This window comes from Mesocricetus auratus, unplaced genomic scaffold (genome assembly GCF_017639785.1).
Source record: "Mesocricetus auratus isolate SY011 unplaced genomic scaffold, BCM_Maur_2.0 Super-Scaffold_100008, whole genome shotgun sequence".
Lineage (NCBI taxonomy): Eukaryota > Metazoa > Chordata > Mammalia > Rodentia > Cricetidae > Mesocricetus > Mesocricetus auratus.
The window spans coordinates 29,131,987-29,146,290 of NW_024429192.1; the positions used below are offsets into that span (position 1 = coordinate 29,131,987).

Here is a 14,304-nt window from a genome sequence, read left to right on the forward strand (position 1 = left end):
ATTCTGCTGTGTGAAACAAACCATTGGATATATTTACCATGTTCCAGGAAATGAGCTCTGACATTAAGTTTTCTGTAACAGAACTAATTTGTTTCTTCGCTGGCCTGATTTCAGCTTTTTTTATTCTTCTAAATTAATATAAATAGCTGGAAATGTTGCCCTTTGGCAGCACCAAGCAAGCCAAATATGTTATGCAAGCAAAGCAACTTATTTCATGAGTCTCAGACACAAAGGGGAAATGCTCTCCGTTCTCCTGTATCATCAAAGTTTTCAGTGCACCATGGTGTACTTTTGATTTACTTCCTTCACTGGAACTCTCTCAATTACTCGTCCTCCTACAAATGTCCACACTTCCCTAACCTTGGTCATCAATTCCTCATGTCTTTGCATGGAAGGCAGATAACCTCTAATTTATGATAAATGTGCTCCCCGAGGCTCCCCCATCCCCCCACTCCACCCCTACCCCCACCCCCCACACACACCCCACCTACCCCACCTCACCCTCCACACTAGTGTAGTAGGTGGTGTTAGTAGGGAAGGATATGGAACCCTTAGGAGGTGGAGTTTGCTGGAGATGTATGTCACTGATGAGGGCTTTGAGGGTTTATATCTTTGCCTCATTTCCTATACTCTCACTCTGTGTATGGATAAAAATGTGATCAGCCAACTTTCTGTCCCTGCCTCCACTTTATGGATACCATGATGGACTGTCCCTTTGGAACCATAAGGAAAATAAACCCTTTAACTTCCTTAAGATGCTTTTGGTCATGCTATTTTATCACAGAGAAAGCGGCATAATAGGTGAGACTGCCCAAGTGCTGGTCACTGGGAAGTGTTTGCACTGGGGCAGACCTGGTCAGGGATTAAACCTGTAAGAGGAAACATCAGAGCTGTGGTGACTGGTTTCTGAGCAGAACCATGCTCATGGTGAAACTTGGCTTGCCATCTTTGCTTTGCAAGTCCAACAAAGAGTGTAAAATAAACATCAATACTGAGATACGCACTTGGAGCCAGACATAAAGCCTGTCCTCTTCGTTCTACCTAAATGCTGCTATGGTTACCTGGATCATCTTAAATCCCCTCGGTCAGGTGTGGTGGGTGGGCATTCTCTCTGCTAGTTCAGATTTGCAGTTTTTTAAATATGAGGCCCTTTCACAATGACATTTTGAACTTTTCATGCCACTGCGAGCAAAGATAAAGGAGAAACCAACTACAGCTAGGGGTCAGAGCAAAACCTGTAGAATTCCAGAAGACTTTGAGCTACTGGTCCTTACCCTGATGCAGCCATTTTCCAAAACTGAAAGTATTTCCCAAACTTTGTCTCACTGTCATCTTCCCATCAGGTCTCCAGACAGCATCTTCCCTCTCTGTAGACCCTAGAGTCATAACATTTCCCAATTCGGATACATGTCACAGAGACGTCTTAATCATAATTATATCTTTAGTGTCCAACAAATATCTAGCAATTTCACTGTATTGGGAGGGTATAACATAGTTGCTGTATTCAGAATAAAATTATAGCTTGAGAAAGGGCTTTTAGTGGTGTTCAGCATAACATCTGTTTCTCTGTAATTCCTGCTTCTTGTGCCTTGACTCCAGTGGGCCTCATCTAAATGGCACTTAGCAGATGATCATTCGGGATATGCAGGAGAGTGCAAGAGGAAATGTGTGTGGGTGTTCATGAATCTTTAAGTTTGAGTGCAAGTCTCTTCAAGCACAGACTTACTTCTCAACTAAAATTACCATTAACCTGCTAAGGAGAGATTGGTCTCCTGGAAACTGTCATCAGGCAATGTTTTGTTTTGTCCTTTAGGGGGGAAAGCATTGCTAAAGAAACAAAATTAAAGTGGAACTTCATATCCAAAAAGTAAAATCATTATTGTGCCTTGAAATTCTGTTGCAATTTAGTAGCATAGTGGATGTCAATATTCCCTATTATCTTCTTCCCTCCTGCTTCCATGAATGAAGAAGAGAATAGTTCCCCATCCCTTGGAGTTCATGCTGGTCTTAAAACCAGTCTTTGTAAATGAAACATAAGCAGTTCGTAGCTCAAACCTTCCCTACTATGCAAAGAAATTGGCATGGGGTGTGAAGTGGTCACACAGAAAAAAGCCCTAGTTAATTAATGTCAAAGGTGTTCCTTGAAGATAAATTCTACCTCCTTATGGTATTGAAATGTTGATGTTGTCTGTTACCATAGTATAACCTAGTCCATATGCTTCCATATACATCTGACTAGGTTCTATTTACAAAATCTTTAAAACTGCCCAACTTTAACTAATAATGGGAAAAACAGCAGCTAGGTGTGGGTTCAGGATATGAGTCATTTACCTAACACTAAAGTGGAACAATTCACTGGTATATGCTTGAGAGGCTTCATATAATCCTATTTTTTCCCTTTCTCTTTGCCCTTTGAGGCTTACTAGATGCATTTGGTGAAACTGGGGGGGGGGACCCCTGGAGATACAGGATTGCCATTGACTGGACGGTGCAAGTGCATCTGTATAAAACGGAATAAAAATTTCTTAAAGCTCATAAGCTTAGACATGAGGGCTAATGTGGTCACTCCACAGTCTCTTCACAAGTCTACATCTTTTTTTTTCTCTTCTTGTGTCTTTAGTTCATTGCTTTATCTTTAGGATCTAAATGTTGGTCTAAATAGCTTCTATCACTTCCATCATCCTTTATGGGCAGCCAGGCCTACTGTAGGATAAAGAAAAACCCCAAGAGAAAATTAAACAAACACTGTGATTCCTCCTGAGCACTGCCCTTGAAACTCCTGTCAACATTTCATTAGCTAGAACTTGACGTCACAGATCTGCACATGTGCGTTAGCAAGAGAGAGGCAGGCATAGGAAACAAAGATATACTTTTCCATACTCCCTGCCAAAGCTGCTCTCCTATGCTGTTTATGTAAGTGCTGATGTATTTGTGTAAGGTAAATAAGTATTCTTTAAACTCCTTTGAAAGTTAACCACTATGTCTCCTCACCCTCGTGAGTGCATAGTCATTATTCTCTTAAGACATATATTTCCCTTTACTTCATCAATTTTATTATTCTTTTCTGTGCTAACAGAACAGAAAAGTCATAGTAACCGTGACTCTAAATTTATCCATACTGAAATATTGTGCCTACCTGCTTCTTCTCTCCCTTTCTGATTATACTTTGTGTTTTAATTTAATATCTTGTTGCCTTTCTTGGGATCCTCCAGTGCTCAATACTTTGGTCTCTGGTGTAATCACATATGCAATATAGTCAACTGAATTTTAGTTATCACTGAAAAAGACAGTTACCTTTCACATTTTCAAAAAAGATTTATAAATAGAAGTCTATTCGTGGAGAAATGAAGGAAATAATTAAAATTCACAGTACAACATATATTAACACTTGGTCTATTACGTTATGTACCAATTACTTTTCCGTTGCTGTGTTAAAACATATGAGCAAGAGAAATTATAGAACAAACTTTTTATTTGGTTCTAGAAAGAAAAGAGTCCATCATGTAAGGAAGCATACATAGTAGCAAGCTGCAGGCATGCCAACAGGGACAGAAAGCTGAGGGCTCACATCCTCGACTACACGTATGAGGCAGACAGAGCAAACTCAAATTGGTGCTTTTAATCCCAAAATCCCCTCCCAGTGACATCCTCACTCCAGTAAAGCTGTGTCTCTTAAACCTACCCAGACAGTAGCACCTACTGGGAGCCAAGTGTTCAACTATTTGAGCCTGTGGAGGAGATTCTCATTCAAACTACTACATATTACGAGTTTCTGTCTTTAAAAAATGGTGACACTGTAGAGAAAAGGGAGTATGTGCCCACTCTTGTGCGAATGTCAGCTAGTACAGCTTCATTATACTTCCCATATTACTTTTTGCATTAGCAGTGGCTACTATTACTTTCTCTGAATAATTGGCTAATATTTGGATGAGTTTTACACATGCAGAACGCTCTTAAAATGCAATTGCAGATGTAATGCACCACAACTAAGCTTACTGTTTTACAGCTTTTAATATGAAAATGTTCCTGAGTCCAGCTCCAGCGCGATTCAGATCCCAAAATTAAAAAAAAAGACATCTTTTATACTCTACTATTTTATAATAGTTTGGCCACAGGCAAGATTAAAAGCAGACTCAATGATTCATGGATGAAAGTGGCCATCAACGTTATCATAGCATTTTTCCTGCAATGAAAACATTAAGTTCTGCAAGTATCTAAATGCCACGTGTTTTCTAAGATTCTGTAGCTCTTACATCTATGGAAGGGCCATAACTTCCTCCTGCTAGAGATAAGGAGAATGGCTCCTTTTAGCAAGCAGGAACTTTCCTTAAGCCCCTGGGGAAATGGAGGCCCTAATCCAAATACCTGACCTTTGGAAAAGGACTTCTTCTGGGGACCAAACACTCCACTGCAATTTAAGAGCAATTTTCATTCCTCAAGGGACATGATGCAGCCTTTGCGCTGAGCTGTTCCCTAATTGTGTCTTAGTCTGACTTTATGTGCCAGTTCCCCTCATACACTCTCAAAAGGGAAGGTCCTGGTGTCTTACCCTTTTCCATCACACAGTACCATTCAGATTTCTTCACACTTACTAACTGACCTCTGGCCCTCAAGGGCCTCAGGCTCTGGATTGGGATTGTACACTTTTCATACTTGGGATCAGATGTGCCAAGTTAGTAAGTCTTCAGCCTCTCCGTTCTCAGTGTAGTCAGGGTAGGCACAATGGGTATATGCAGTCATCACTCTATATAGTTCCACGGGGGTGGGGATTGTTTTTCCAAAGAATTGCTTTGTTTATACATTTTCATCCTTCAGAGCCCACACAAAGTTTCCAAAGGAAAAGGCAAAAGGAAAATCCCATAACACATCGTGAGAATCGTTAAAAATGAAAAGTTGCTGGAGAACAATGCTGAAACTTGTCAAGCCGTCCATGCTAAAAATTGTAACCAAACAAAAACAACTAATAGGTCAGCCATGGCTACATAGTGAGACACTAACCCAAACAACAGCAATGATATGTCAATAATATAAAATACGCTTAATAATTGACTTGCATCCTTTCAGAAACCTAAATTTCCATCATTGCTGATTGGTGGAATTCCAACATTGGAACTTCTTTTTGTTAAAACAAAAACAAATGGAAAAAAAATCATCTTTTAGGTGATGTGACCATAAAATACAATTTATTTTAAAATAAATTAATTCTTAATTATCTTCTTTCTATTAAAAATATTTGTAAGATCCTAATCACAAATTGGAGTTAGAATCTGTAACGGTTCCCACCAATGCTACAGCAAAGTTTCCTGAAACATAAAGCCTTACAAAGCACTGTGTAAAACAAAGAAGAGCCATAGGAAGTCTCAGGGCATATGAAGTGCATAAATGTGTGTGTGAAGTTATCATGAAGGTAAAGAACAGAACTGAGTTTCATTTACCTCAGCACATAGTCTAGTGCCCAACTCAAATATGTCGTGCAAAATATGTCATGCAATAAAAGATGTTATTGGTTATGTAGTTATATCTCTTCTACTGACCTGTGGCTTCCATATTTTTGCAGTAAGTGTCCTTAATAACCAGAAAAAGTACTTCAAAAATATAAAATATGACTCAGAAAGTATTTGTAACAAGTCATGTAGCATCTTAATTTACTAATACTGGTATGTATACCAGTATTGCCCCAAATATATATATATGTATATATATAATTTCATATAAATTATGCAAATATTGACATTGTAATAACAGCCAACTGTATATGGAATATGGAACTTATAATTAGCCTCAGTGCAATCAGGGAATTACCATTAGCCTTACATAATAAATACTCTGTTCTAATGTTCTGCTTAGAATTTTAAAATGTCACTGACTGTCATTATAAACATGTTATTTAATGAAATGACAATATTTAAGCTTTCCTGCCCATTGGCTTTCTTTATTCTTAATTTAAGTTCCAAGAAAAAAAAATTTAAATAACAAAGAAGTACAATCAAATAAAGAGCTGTAGCCTTGTCACTCAGCAAATATAATACAGAAATAATTCAAGGTAGTTGATTATTGTCTGATAGGAATAAACACAAGTCTGTCTCATTTTTCTAAGCTCGGGTGTGAATACATACTGTGAAGTGAAGTTGAATGTACCTTGTCACTGTTATATTGCTGTGCAGAGACACCAGGACCAAGAAATCATAATTATAAAAGAAATTATTGGCTGGGTGTTGGTGGTGCACAGGTGGATCTCTTTGAGTTTGAGGCCAGCCTGGTCTACAGAATGAGTTCTAGGACAACCTCCAAGACAATACAGAGAAACCCTGTCTCAAAAAAAAAAAAAAAGAAAAGAAAAGAAAAAGAAAAAAATTATTTAATTAGGGGGCTTGTCTATAGTTTCAGAAGCTTAGTCCATTATGGAAGCCATAGTTGAGAGCTACATCCTTATCTACATGCAGAGAGACGACACTGGGTCTGGCATGGGCTTTTGAAAGCTCAAAGCCCACCCTGTATGACATACTTTCTCCACCAAGGTCACAACTCCTAATCCTTTTCAAACAGTGCCACTCCCTGATCTAAGCATTCAGAGATATGAGCCTATGCCACCACCACCCTGCCCCGTTCTTATTCAAATTACCACAGATCTGCTCTACGTGAATGAAAAGATAAGATACAGTTCACAGGTGCACACATGCATGCACACACATATTCACATGGTAGGAGGCTTAAAAACTAATCCTATACTTAGATACTACTATGAATTGATTGTTTTATTGAATAAAACAGCTATATTGAAAATTATTGTGGATATTTGTGCCTAGGAGCACATTTTGTCTTTGTTTTCAAGGATTTCTCTAAGTACATTTTAAGAGTTTTTTTTTAAGTCAGTGTTTCTAAACTGTCAGTTATGATATCACATAGCACAGATGGTCCCAACATACTTAGGATAACTGTTTTGGATTTGTTGTTGCTGTTATTTTACTTTACTACGGTAACAACACCACACTCATTCAGTAGGAATCCAACTCAAAATTTAGGATTGTGATCTTGGCTCCTCTACAAACAACATTGTCTTGTGACACTAAGAGGCTGAAGGGAGCAACAACTCCCAATCAGCAGCTCACTCAAAGGCTAAGCAACTAATCGATGCTTGGCAACAGCAACGTTCAGCAGGTATACGAAAGCATTCATGTGCTACTTTCAACCTGATGGAGCATTTATTGCCATGTGGTAGCTATAGATCTTTTATTTTTCCTTATTTAATGGTGCTGAACATGAAGCCAGAGCCTGGACAAGCTAGCCTCTCTACCACTGAACACACCGCCAGCCTGTGCACGCAGTCAACTCTGCATTTACAGTGATGCAAGCACATCATAATGTCTCCACATCCTTCATGGAGGAGATTAATTTGAAATTCTGTTAGAGGAAGGACTATGCTAAATGAAGATATTTTACTCTCACATTGTTTTTAAACTAATAGAGCAAACAGTTTGAGTAGATAACCTGAGATGACATAATGATATGCAAATTTTAATAAATCTTTCATTTGAATAATGATAGATTTCATTAACAAATAAAAACAAGCCCTTCTGTGATAACCCTGTTATAATTGCAAGCTCAAAATAAAATTGACAATTTTTTTCTTTTCCTTTTTTCTTTTTTTTTTTTTAATTTTTGGATCAGGGTCTATCTACGTATTCCTGACTGTCCTAGAATTCACTATGTAGACCAGGCTGGTCTTGACCTCACAGAGCTCCTCTTTCCTCTGCCTCCAGAATTCTGGGATTAAAGGTGTGTGCTACACACCTGGCCATTAATGATTTTCTTTCATTCAGTGAATTACACAAATTTCTAGGCATGCTGTTGTATAAAATCATAATGTTTAGAAAGAGAAATTTTGTGTTAGCTATATCCCTTTTCACACAGTTATTGTGGAAGACGTAAACATTATAAAAGAAACGTTAGAGTGTAGAATTTAAAAGCTTAACTGTGGGGGCTGGAGAGTGGCTAAAAGCACTTGCTGCTTGTCCCATAGGACTCAGCTTCTGTTTCTAGTACCTACAATGTGGCTCAAAATTGTTTGTAATTCCAGACCCTGGGGATTTGATACTCCCTTGTGTTGTGTTTTTGTTTTTTTTTTTTACTTTACCCTTTGTTCTTGGGGTGCCCTGTAGCCAGCTCCCAAATAAATATATGGAGACTTATTTTATAAATCCCCAGTCTTAGGTTGGCTTGTTTCTAGCTGGCTTTTCTTAAATTATCCTGTCTACCTTTTGCTTCTGTGCTTTTATCTTTCTCTATTCTGTAAGCTTTCCTTTCCTTCTTACTCTGTGGCTGCTTGCGTGACTGGATGGCTGGCCCCTGTCATCCTCCTCTCCTCCTTTGTTTACTCCTCTTTCACATTCTTCTCCTTCTATTTATTCTGTCTGCCTGCCTGCCCCAAATATTTCTCTCTCCTGCATAGCTATTGGCTGTTCGGCTCTTTAATATACTAGTCAGATGTTTTAGACAGGCAAAGTAACACAGTTTCACAGAGTTAAACAAATGCAGCATAAAAGAATGCAAATGCTTGATCAGTCCCATGCTGGATTCCCAGCCATCAGTCTGGAATTCAAGAGTTAACCCTTGTCAGGTCACCTGTTTCTGGGGGTTAAACCAGCCCAGTCTTAACCCCTTTAAATCCCCTGAATGTGGGTGTCAGTGAGGAGGCCTGGGTAATCTATTGAGCCTTGGGTAGTAGATCAGTATTCATCCTGGGTATACAAATGGACTTTGGACTCCCATCCAACAATGAGAGATGCACTCTCTCCCTGGACTCTTGGGGGAGGGTCTAGGCCCTGCCCTGGATGAAATGACAGACTATGGACACCCCCATGGAGGGCCTCACCCTCCCTGGGGAAACGAGGGGATATTGGAGGGATTGGTGGGAGGGCGTGGGAGGAGGGGAGGGAATGGGAGAGGGACCTGGAATTGACATGTGAAACAACCTTGTTTCTAATTTAAATTTAAATTTAAAAATAAAGAAAGAAAAGAATGCAAATGCATCTTTGCATCATTAAACAAATGTTCCACAGGATAAATGAATGTAACATATCTTCAACTAATATTCCATAACACCCTTCTGGCCTGCAAGTACATCAGTCATGCACATAGTGCACAGACATACTTTCAGAGGAAGGAAAATGTATATACTCACTCATGTGTATGAGTATATATATAAAATAATTTTTAAAACGTTTAGCTTACATTTGGGGGGATGATGAGCTAGCCCATCAGATAGGGGAACTTGCCACAAGCCTGGCAATCTGACATTCACCTCGAGAACTGACATGGCGGGAAAAGAGAACAAGCTTCTACAAGTTATCTAGGACCTCTACAACAATGGCTCTTGTGCCCATGCATGTGCAAAATAAGTAAACAAATGTAATTTTCTTTATTTTTAATTGTTTTTTTTAATTTTAGAAACAATCTTATTTTACATATCAATCCCCCTATTTCCTCCCCCTCCCATCCTCCCTTACCTCCCACTGACACCCCCAACCCACTGCCTACCCACTCCCCAAGGATAGTGAGGCCTTCCATGGGGGATCACTAAAGTCTGTCACATTGTTGGGGAAGGGTCTAGGCCCTCTCCCATGTATCTGGGCTGAAATAGTTTCACTCCATAGGGAATGGGCTCCCAAAGTCTATTTGCGCTCTAGGGATAAACACTGGTTCCCCTGTTAGAGGTTCCATAGATTTCCCAGGCCTGCTAACTGACACCCACATTCAGAGGACTTGGTTTGGTTCAATGCTGGTTCCCCAGCTTTATGACTCAGGTCCCTCTGGTCTCATTAGGTCAGGTCAACTGTTTCTGTGGGTTTCTCCAGCAGTCTTGATCCCTTTGTTCATCACTCCCCCATCTCTACAACTGGATTCTGGTAGTATGGCTAAGTGCTTAGCTGTGGGTGCCTGCTTCTGCTTTGATCAGCTACTGAATGAAGGATCTAGGATGGCATATAAGGTAGTCATCAGTCTCATTATAGGGGAAAGGCATCAAAGGCAGCCTCACCACAAGTCTAGATTCTTAGTTGGGTTCATCTTTATGGGTCTGTGAACATTACCCTAGTGCCAGATGTCTCTTTAAACCTATAATGGCTCCCTCTATTAAGGTGTTTCTTTTCTTGCCCTCCTCTATTCTTCCCCTAACTCAATCTTCCTGCTCTCTCATGTCCTCCTCTCCCCTTCTCTTCTCCCCTTCTTTTTCTCCTAACTCCCTTTCCCCTCCTCCAATGCTCCTAATTAGCTCAGGAGATTTGTCCCTTTCCCCTTCTCTGACGTACCATGTATGTCTCTCTTAAGGTCCTCCTTGTTTCCTAGCTTCTCGGGGGTTGTGGATTGTAGGCTGGTAATCCTTTGTTCTATGTCTAATATCCATGTATGAATGAGTACATACCATGACTTGGTTACCTCACTTAGGATGCTTTCTTCCTTGCCTGCAAATTTCAAGATTTCATTGTTTTCCCTGCTTGGTAATATCCCATTGTGTAAATGAACCACATTTTCTCCATCCATTCTTTGGTTGAGGGGCATCTCAGTTGCTTCCAGATGCTGGCTATTACAAACAACGCTGCTATGAACATAGTTGAACATATGTCCTTGTTGTATGAATGTGCATTTTTTTGTGTATCCCAGAATCCATACTCACCTCAAGTGGAGGGGTGGGGGAGCAAGCTTTAATTAAGTTTGAAGCCAAGAAAGACTATAATTGCTGCCTCCTACTTAAAGATGTCTATGTTTGTGTGACATTCACTGATAACATCTACATATTAATTATTTTCTCTTTGCTGATAAAAGCAACTTAGTGAAGTAAGGGTGTATTTGACACATGCTTTGAGGGAACAGAGACAACTTCAGCAGGGAGGCATGGCAGCAGGAGCATGAACCAGCTAGTTACATCATCGATCAGAAAGCCAAAGACACGAATGTTGGTAAGCAATTTACTTTCTCCTTTGTTCCTTTTTATTCAGTCCAGGCGGAGCCTTTGAGATGGTGCTGTTCACACCAAGGGTGAGTCTACCTTTCTTTAATTAACTCTCTCTGGAAATGTCCTCACAGACAAGTCCAAAGGTATGTCACCAAAGAGGTTCCAAATCCATTTGTCAATGATGATTCATCATCATACTACAAGCTAGGTGTAGGGAGTGATATCACGTATCCATAAGCACTGACCACTCCCATGTGGGTGTGTTCACGGGTATGTAGAATGGATGGTGGTAAATAGAGCTAGGGGGAGGGGACTCTTTCTTTTTGGGTTTCTATTTTGACCTGAAGAGCAGCCATAACCTTTGGTTCTTAGATTTCTTGGTGTTTAAGTAAGTGATTTCTCTTTCAATAAATATCTTAGGATATCCCCTTTGGTGTAGTTTAATATTTCAGCATTATCTGGTGTCAGAATTAGGATTTGGACCTGGGTCCTCTGGGAGAGCAGCTAGTGTTCTTAACTGCTGAGCCATCTCTCCAGTTCCCTGATAAAAATCAGTTAAGCTAATGTACATGAGAATTAAACTGCTTGCCATCAAGTAACTATTAGAAAAATCTTACACAGATTTGTATTCACATAATTATTGTTTGTCTGTAAGCATAATTACTGTTGCACCTGATTAATAAAATGCTAGTCTGTCTCAAATAAATCAATACATAATAAAACTGATTCATAACAAATTAAATCTGGCTTAGTGTAGAGTTTGAGATGATAGGATCAAGTGTGGTATTTTTACTAAATTACATTTGTTTACTTATTTACTGTGTGTGCATGCTATCTGTGTGGGTGCACGTACCACAGCATGCAATGTGGCACTCAGGACAGCATCATGGAGTTGGATCTCTCCTTTCATCTCTCTGACTTCCAGGAGTTGGACTCTGGCCATCAAGCTTGTACAGCGAGTGTCTTCACCTACTGAGCTATCTCAAAGGCCAAAATCTGCTATTTCAAAATTTTACTAAACCGTGCTGATGTAAGGTGTCTTACTGTTTCTGTTGTTGTGAAGACACTATGACTATGGCAACTCTTATAAATGAAAACATTTAATTAGGGTTGGCTTACAGTTTATAGGTTTAGTCCATTATCCACGTGGTAGAGTGTAGGCAGATATGGTGCTAGAGAAGGTGGAAATTCTACATCTGGATAGGGAGGCAACAGGAAGAGACCTCAAAGCCCACCCCAATAGTCACATACTTCCTCCAACAAGACCACATCTCCAATGCCACTTTCTATGGACCTATGGGGACCATTTTTATTCAAACCACTATATAAGGTTTTGTCAAAAATGAAGATTTCTATCTGATATTACTACTTGTAGATCTTTATTTCACTGAAAAATCACACTTTTTATAGAGCTGAAGAGAGAACTCTGTTATTAAGTTATTTTGCTCTTGCAGGGGACTCAAGTTAAACTCAGAGCCCTCACACAATAGCTCACAACCATTTATGACTCTCATTCCAAGGGACCTAACACCCTCTTTAACCTCCATGGACACCAGGAGCGCATGTGATACATCTGCATGCATGCAGACAAAATACTTCAACACATAATAAAATAAGTGAAACTTTTAAAATTAGGGACAATGTACATTAAAAAATGAAGCATTAAAATGTATTCAGTCATCCTAGAGGAATGAGCAAGAATAAGTCTAGGTGACCTCCCATTACTTTACACTTTTTAATATTTATTTATTTTTGTGTTATGCACATTGGTGTTTTGCCTGCATGTATGTCTGTGTACCACCACATGACTAGTGCCTACAGAAGCCACAAAAGAACACTGTATACCCTGGCACTGGAGTTGCAGGTAATTGTTATCTGCAGTGTGAGTGCTCTTTCGCCCCATGTTGTTGATATTTTTCTTTTTATTTTATGTATGTATGTATGCATGCATGCATGTATTTCATATCCCAACAGCAGCCTATCATCCCTCCACTTCTCCCCTCCTTACCCTCCTCCCACCCCTTCCCCTCTCCTCCCCTCTGTATCTGCCCCCAACCAACCCTTCCTTCATATTCACTCAGGGAGTGGCAGGCCTACCATGGGCATCAGCAAAGCATGACCTATCAAGCTGCAATAAAAACAAGCACCACCTGCTGTATTCAGTCTGGGCAAGACCATTCAGCATGAGGAATGGTTCCCAAAAGCGAGTCCCAGGGACAGCCCCTGTTCCCATTACCAGGGGTCCCAAAAATAGGCCAGGCTACACAACTGTCACTTACATGCAGGCTCCCTGGTTGTTGGTTCAGACTTTGTCAGCTCCCATGAGCCAGGCAAGCCATTTCTGTGAGTTTTCCTGTGATGTCCCTGACCTTACTAGCTTCTAAAATCCCTCCCCACTCTCCTCATCAGGATTCTCCGAGGTTGGCCCAATGTTTGGCCACGGGTCTCTGAATCAGCCTCCATCAGTCAGTGGCTGAAGGCTCTCTGATAAGAACCAGGGTAGTAACCAATTCAATCAAAGGGATGGCTAGTTCGGGCTATACATCTACTGCTGCCTGGAGTCTTAGCTGGGACCATTCTTGTAGATGCCCAGGCATCAGACTTCTACCCGAGCCCGTAAAGCATCCCCCTTTCCAGTCATCTCTCTCAGCATTCTTTCCTTCTCCCTACCTCCTCCAACCCAGTCTCTTAAGTTCCCATCCCCACCTGCTCCCAGTCCAATAGGAAATCTCTATTTCCCCTTTCCAGGGAGAGCCATGTGTCCCTGCTTAGCCCCTCCTTGTTACCCAGCCTCCCTGGGTCTGTAGATTGTAGCACGGTTATTCTTTACAACTAATAACCACTTATGAATACGTACATACCATGTTTGTCTTTTGGGGTCTAGGTTGCCTCACTAGAGATGATTTTTTTTCTAGCTCCATTTTCCTGTAAATGTCATTATGTCTTTCTTTCCTATCAGCTGAGTAATATTCCTTTGCATAAATGTACCACATTTTCTTTTTCCATTCTTTGGTTGAGAGATAGCTAGGTTGTTTCCAGGTTCTGACCTTTATGAATAAGGCTGCTGCAAACATAGTTAAGCAAGTGTCCTTGTGATACTATTGAGCATGCTTTGGGTATATGGTCAGGAGTGGTATCACTGGGTCTTGAGATAGATTGATGCCCAATCTTCTGAGAAACTTCCATATTGATTTCCAAAGTGGCTGTACAAGTTTGCACTCCCACCAGCAATAGAGTAGTGTCCCCTTTCTCCATATCCTCTCCAGCACAAGCTGTCATCAGTGTTTTTGATGTTAGCCATTCTGACAGGTGTAAGGTAGATTCTCAGAGTTATTTTGATTTGTATTTTCCTG

At 40.2% G+C, this 14,304-nt stretch overlaps 1 protein-coding gene across 3 annotated transcripts in view; it reads left to right on the forward strand.

Moving 5' to 3' along the window:
• The window catches only part of Htr1f (5-hydroxytryptamine receptor 1F), a 116,182-nt gene that overhangs the window by 77,297 nt on the left and 24,581 nt on the right, over window positions 1–14,304 (forward strand). For 2 of the 3 annotated variants that reach the window (XM_040750599.1, XM_040750598.1), the window contains one exon: window positions 10,995–11,034. The gene's annotated coding sequence lies outside the window, so the exon portion shown is untranslated. Of the gene's footprint in view, window positions 1–10,994; window positions 11,388–14,304 lie in introns of those variants that run through there. The other variant, XR_005878888.1, reaches the window with a different exon arrangement.